The sequence below is a fragment of the Lissotriton helveticus genome, chromosome 1_1 (genome assembly GCF_964261635.1).
Source record: "Lissotriton helveticus chromosome 1_1, aLisHel1.1, whole genome shotgun sequence".
NCBI lineage: Eukaryota > Metazoa > Chordata > Amphibia > Caudata > Salamandridae > Lissotriton > Lissotriton helveticus.
Window position 1 is genome coordinate 106,521,488 of NC_136057.1, and position 7,425 is coordinate 106,528,912.

The 7,425-nt window shown below is 43.6% G+C and overlaps 1 pseudogene; it reads right to left on the bottom strand.

The window, feature by feature from the left end:
- Window positions 1-5,022: 5,022 nt before the first annotated feature.
- LOC144760458 (uncharacterized) lies at window positions 5,023-7,159 on the bottom strand (annotated as a pseudogene).
- Between the last annotated feature and the right edge of the window lie 266 nt (window positions 7,160-7,425).

Consider the following 7,425-nt stretch of genomic DNA (forward strand, 5'->3'; position numbering starts at 1 on the left):
TACACATACTCTTGAATGCGACTCTTTGTACTATAGGCAGCCAGTGTAGCCTATAGAGCAAAGGGGAGGCATGAGTCCGCCTCGGCACTCCGAATATCAAACGCGCCGCGTCATTCAGAGTAACCTGAAGACGGTTGATGGAGTTTTTTGGGAGGCCAAGGTATAACGCATTGCCGTAGTCAATTCTAGACACTATTGTGGCTGAGACAATGGTTCTAAGCATGTTCCTTGAAAGTAGGGGGACGAGCTTACGCAGTTGTCTGATCAGATTGGTACAAGAACCGACTACAGCGGACACTTGGTTAGTCATCGAGAGTTCCTGATCGATTTTCATACCAAGGCTCTTGACACTAGGGCACGGTTTTGGAGAAGGTCCAAGTTCTTGTGGCCAAAACAAATCACTCCAAGGGGAGGCGGAGGTTGAAACTACTAGAACCTCCGTTTTGTCTGGATTCATTTTCAATAGGTTGGACGACATCCAATTTACTGTAAAACGTAAAATGTCTTGGGCCTTGGACTGAGCCGAAAGTGTGTTGTCGATACTCAGCAGCAGCTGAGTATCATCGGCGTAATTAAAAACTTTACAGTTCATATTAGCCAGGGACTCTATCAATGGCTGTAGATAAAGATTAAATAAGAGTGGAGAAAGCGCAGAGCCCTGCGGGACTCCACAGGCTAAGGTACCCACATCAGAGACCTGATCTGCCAGCTGGATCCGCTGCGTCCTCCCCGACAAGAAGGCCGTTAACCATTTGAGGGCTTGCTCTCCTATTCCAAACCTGGCCAGTCTACCCAGGAGCAGTGCATGGCTGACAGTATCAAACGCCGCTGAAAGATCTAGTAATATCAGGGCGCTTGGCTTTTTACCGTCAGCCATGCATCTAAGCTCATCTAGTACAGACAGCATTACTAGTTCCGTGCTATGGTGGGCACGGAATCCAGCTTGCCGCTCCTGGAGAAGATGGTGAGATTCCAGGAGGGATGACAAAGATTTTAGCACGTGCTGTTCTAGTACTTTTGCCAAAAATGGCAGCTGGGAGATTGGCCTATAGTTCTTCAGACTAGTTGGATCTGCCCCAGGCTTTTTTATCAGGGGTCTGACGCGTGCCTCTTTAAAGGAGGTAGGTAATGATCCCATCGCTAGTGAAGTGTTTAAGAGGTCTAAGATCTGATCCTCTAAAATCGGAGTTGCTAGTCGAAGGATGTCGGGAGGGCAGGGATCAGCTGGCGAACCTGACTTAGTGGATGCTATAAGTTGTCTTAGGATGGTAGAGTCGATTTCGGGGAATCTGGTAAGGATAGGGATTGAGGAGTTTAAAGGAGGTAGTTGTTCGGCGTGTGAGACTGGATTGTTCTCCTTGATATCAGACAAGATGGTCAATACTTTTTCAAGGAAATATCCTTGAAAGGTATCACAGTCGATCAATATGTCTGCCTTTTCCTCCTTCTTGCTTAACTCTTTCAGGATTTGGAAGGTTTCTCTCTGGATGTTTGTAGCGTTATTTATGCGTGTCTCGTAATAATCCTTCTTCGCTGAAACAATAAGCTTTTTGTATATTTGAAACGATGTTCTATATGATTCCCTATCAGTATCCCTTTTAGATTTCCTCCAACATCTTTCAAGATAACGAAGCTTTCTTTTTTGTTCGCGTAGACTTTGGGTAAACCAAGGGGCTCCTTTCTCCGCACCCTTTACTTTTTGTGTCTTTTCGGGGGCTAACTCATCAATTGATTGCCTGAGGGTAGTTATTATCGCATCATACTTTGAGTCGAGGTCAGTACCATCTGGGGAGAAATTCTGTTTATATTTGGGCAGGGTTTTGGCCAAGGTCTCGGAATTCACTTTTTTCCATTGGCGCACTTTTTTGATTTTTAAAGGGAGTTTGGTCTGAAAATTGTTTTGCGGTATGTCACATAGGATTAGGTGGTGATCCGACCAGATGCAAGATGTAATGCTTGTGATGGCCACCTTTGGCATAGAAGACCAGATGAGATCTAAAATATGGCCTTTTATGTGGGTTGGAGCTTTTACAAGTTGTACCAGTCCAAGAGCGGTCATAGTGGTCTGTAATTTCTGGACTAACGGATCTTGATCACTTTTATCCCAATGGACATTGAAGTCACCAGTTACCAAGATGTTTTTGTAACATGTGCATAAATCTGATATTATAGGGAAAAAGAAATCATTGAACAATGAGGTACTTTGAGGTAGACAATACACTGTTAGGATAATAAGACAGGAGTTGTTCATGGTAATTTTTATCCCTAATAGATCGATGGTATTTATGGTCTCCGATAAGATTTTGGTTACCGTAAGCTGCCTTTTAAAGATCGTTGCTACACCCCCACCTCGGGCCCCCTCTGGCCGATTATGCCAGATCATATCATACCCGCTAGGAAGTGCGGCGATGATATCCGGGGAAGAGACATCACTCAACCAAGTTTCGGTGAGTGTCAGGATGTTGATCGTCTCATCCTGTAAAAGGGTGAAAATTTCCAGGTGGTGTTTCTGCAATGACCTGGTATTAAGGGTGGCTAGCTTTAGGGGGGGTGGAAAACTCAAGTTCTTACAATTGTAAAAGTGCAAGATGTTATTCTCCTTAAGAGTGGTACATGTAATAGGAGGTAGGGTGTACCTGTCAGATTGCAGTGCTAGGAGATCCAATGAGGAATAGCAGGTGCGTGTACGGGAGTTTCTGAGCCCAGAGCCCGATCGTGCGTGGACGGGCGCAGACGGGCAGGACTCTGGCACGACTCCGGCGCAGGTCCGGCGCGTCCGCTGGTCGCGTCCGCTGCGCGGAGCCATAGCTGTCTGTTTTTATAGCGCTGTCGATGGCCTCACTAACCCAGCCCGACCCAAGATGGCCGCCAAAACCGGCGCCCAGCGCTCTCGGCGTCAATACTCGGCCGAGAGCGGGACCGGAGCTGCAGGGAGGGGGTAGGATGATTTCTAGGCGCTGCTGAGCGCTAGGGGGGATCTCAAACACCTATTAAGCTCAGGTGTGAAAATTGCGAATAACAATGTCACCAAGTAAAAACACGAATATAATTATTAAAAGTAGGAAAAACAAGAGACCTCCCGGCTACAGCCTCAGGAGGGGAAAGGTGTGTGCAGTATCAGAATTACCTGCTTCCTACTACTGGCGCCTTTTATAGCGCTGTCGATGGCCTCACTAACCCAGCCCGACCCAAGATGGCCGCCAAAACCGGCGCCCAGCGCTCTCGGCGTCAATACTCGGCCGAGAGCGGGACCGGAGCTGCAGGGAGGGGGTAGGATGATTTCTAGGCGCTGCTGAGCGCTAGGGGGATCTCAAACACCTATTAAGCTCAGGTGTGAAAATTGTGAATAACAATGTCACCAAGTAAAAACACGAATATAATTATTAAAAATAGGAAAGACAAGAGACCTCCCGGCTACAGCCTCAGGAGGGGAAAGGTGTGTGCAGTATCAGAATTCAATACAAAACATTCAACCACACACTATGTAAAAATCAATACCCAAACTGCAATTATAAACCGCACTGTAAGTTAAAAAAGTACATAGACTTATTGCATATACATCATGAACAATTATCAATACACATGTTTAAAAAGACAGAAAGAACTGTCCCTAATTCATAAAAAAAATATGTGATATTAAATTTGAGGAACTATTGCGTCAACATTTTTTTTCACATGAAATGACTGCGATATAGATTCAGTCGAATTAATGCTTTACTGATGATTTTTTTATTTGTCACTTGTTTTATGTCTCTGTTTATTTTGATTTTTTATTAACATTCTTTTTATGAATTAGGGACAGTTCTTGATGTCTTTTTAAACATGTGTATTGATAATTGTTCATGATGTATATGGAATAAATCTATGTGCTTTTTTAACTTACGGTGTGTTTTATAATTGCAGTTTGGGTATTCATTTTTACATAGTGTGTGGTTGATTGTATTGTATTGATCGAGAGTTGGATGCAAGGGAATATAGTTTTTTATTTGTTACAAAATGTTGGCACACTGTCCCTTGGATAGTTGGGCCTCTCCCTTCACTTCAAAAAACATTATTTGCCAGCACCAGCAACACAACAGCACCTTACAGATGATTCAGAATGCTACGATCCATCTTATTTGTGGTCGCAGGGCGTCCCAACTGCATCACAAAGTTTCACTGCTTGCTCACGGGGCAGCACATTCTTTTTATGTTCATTCATTCCTTGGCAGTTTATAAAACAAGAGTTTTTTTTTACTTGTAAACACAAACCTGAATATCATTTGTGTCAAAAATCTGTATCTTTTGTGCTCCTTTACTTCTAAATCCATTTTTTTTCCAGAGACAAGGTTCAAGAAATGTAAAGTAGGGAGTCGATAGTTCTGGACTGTAAGAGCTGGAATTCTTTACTGCTAAAGATTCTTTACTTAAATGTCAAGCTTTCAGAAACGTATTAAGAACTAAACTTTTCGTCAGCTCTCTCTGCTATCATTACTTTCGTCATCATGCACGGATTCTGTCCTTTCACCAGTTAGGAGTTGGTTGGTTGATTCTCTGTAAATAAGAAAGGTCTAAAATATATTCATATCAAATGAATCTGGCCGTGAATCACTTACAGTCATCGGTGAGCCAGCAAATTTCTCAAGGGTCCAGCTTGATATTGGACACCTCTGGGGAAGTGCCACTATGGTGGGTGCAATAACAGATGGATGTGATGAGTGAAATGAGCATCATGTCTCCCAAGTCAGTGCTTCAGAGGTAAATGTTGTAGGCTGTAAGCATTAACTCTCAGAGTTACAGGTCACAATTTCCTACTTTTACTTCTTGTGTCTTTGGACGTTGTTCTCTAGCTGCTGTCATTGAACCAGTTGCACAAAATGAACAAACACCAAAATCAGCTAGAAATATTCTCCAGTCTGTACTTGGTAAACTTATTCAATTGTGTTGTGTTTATACGTTTTATCACTAATCCCTGTAGTTGTGTGAAAATCCTTCTGTCAAATACTTCCAAATCCACTACAATGGTATGGTTTCTACCCTGTTTGTGTTTGTGTGGTGCACTTGAATGGCATTTCCCCTAAGTGGGTTCACTGGAGATTTCTTAATGTTGAAGGGGCACTAAAACTACTTCCACATTTACTGCCGTGGTAGGGGTTTATCACCTGTGTGTGTTCGTTAATGTCTTTGTATTTCTGATAATTGATTAAGCACTTAACACACTCCCTGCACTTGCAAGCTTTTTCCACTGTGTGTGATCACTGATTATTCCTTAACTTTGAGGAATGACTAAAACTATTTCCACATTCATTGCAATCAGATGTTTTTCCCCTGTGTGTGTTCGCTGATGTCTCTGCAGAATTGATAACAGACCAATGCTCTTTATACATTCACGGCACCGTAATGGCTTTTCCCCTGTGTGTGTTCGCTGATGACTCCTGAGATTTGAGGAATCACTAAAACTACTTCCACAATCATTGCAATAGTATGTTTTTCCCCCCAGTGTGTGTTCGTTTATGTTTTTGTAGGCCAATAACCGACTGAAGCTCTTCACACATTCACTGCAATGCTATGGTTTTTCTCCTGTGTGTGTTTGTTGATGTCTTCGAAGATTTGATAACATACTGAATCTCTTCACACATTTATTGCAATGGTATGGTTTTTCCCCAGTGTGTGTTCGCTGATGTGTTTGGAGTTGTGATAACAGACTGAAGCTCTTCACACATTCACCGCACTGGAATGGCTTTTCCCCTGTGTGTGTTCGCTGATGAATCCTGAGATTTGATGAATTACTAAAACTACTTCCACATTCACTGCAATGGTATGGTTTTTCCCCAGTATGTGTTCGCTGATGAATCCTGAGATTTGATGAATCACTAAAACTACCTCCACATTCACTGCAATGCTATGGTTTTTCTCCAGTATGTATTCGCTGATGAATCCTGAGATTTGATGAATCACTGAAACTACTTCCACATTCAGTGCAATGGTATGGTTTTTCCCCTGTGTGTGTTCGCTGATGAATCCTGAGACTTGATGTATCACTAAAACTACTTCCACATTCACTGCAATGGTATGGTTTTTCCCCAGTATGTGTTCGCTGATGTCTTTGTAGGTGTGATAACCGACAGAAGCTCTTCACACATTCAGTGCAATGGTATGGTTTTTCTCCTGTGTGTGTTCGCTGATGACTTTGAAGAATTGATAACCGACTGAAGCTCTTCACACATTCAGTGCAATGGTACGGTTTTTCCCCAGTATGTGTTCGCTGATGTCTTTGTAGGTGTGATAACCGACAGAAGCTCTTCACACATTCAGTGCAATGGTATGGTTTTTCCCCTGTGTGTGTTTGCTGATGTCTTTGAAGATGTGATAACTGACTGAATGCCTTCACACATTCATTGCAATGGTATGGTTTTTCCCCTGTGTGTGTTCGCTGATGAACTTGGAGTTGTGATAACTGACTGAAGCTCTTCACACATTCAGTGCAATGGTACGGTTTTTCCCCCATGTGTGTTCGCTGATGATCTAGGAGTGCTAACTGACTAAAGTTCTTCACACATTCATTTCAATTGCACATTGCTTCTCCGATGTGTGTCTGCTGATGGCTCTTTAGTAGTGATGACAAGCTACAGCTCTTGCTGCTTGTGTATGATTTTTCTTTCTTGGTTAGTGTCTCTGGGTCGGATTTATATTTGTCTGCATCCCATGACTGCGTTTCCGAGGAGCTAACATGGTTGATAAATCACTTGTGTTATTCTCACATTCCCTGTATGTGTGTGGTATTTTGGATGCTTGATTTCAGATTTTACAAAGAAATACAAGACTCACCAACTACATATATTATAAGTGTGGCAAGTCAAGCTTCTTTTTAGGTGGTTATGTCTTTAGATTGCGGAATGGGTTTGCATGTTTATGAGTGGAGATCAGTCTTCCTTCTGGTCGAAGCAAATTGTGACAGTCTGTTGTAGATCAGAGACCCTCTCTTTCCTTTACCCTTCAGTTGTCTGGCTCCTCTCCATTGTGCTTTTATCTTGTTCCTGTGGTTTGGCCAGAAAGAGTTTACAATACACCTAGCACGCTGAATGGTGGTCTGCCATCATTACAGGAAGCAGTGGAATGCTGTATCTACCTCATACCGAATACATCATCAAAGCTGGTGGTGGAGGCTTGTTTATACAGGATGTGGTTTGTCAGTGTTGGGGGAACACCTGTGACTCTTACCTGACTTCCAGCCAGCGGGCAGTGCCGTGAGGGAAACGGCCGAGGTCTGAACACGCCGGGAGGCTGCAGGAGGCGGTCAGCGACATCGGACCACACTCCCCAGCAGCCTCTTGGGCGGCGGCGCGCCCGTGACGCGTCCAGAGCGCCCGGAGGCGCCAGTAAAAGCCTGACCCCCCGGGAGCCCAGAGGGGGAACACCTGTGACTCTTACCTGACTTCCAGCCAG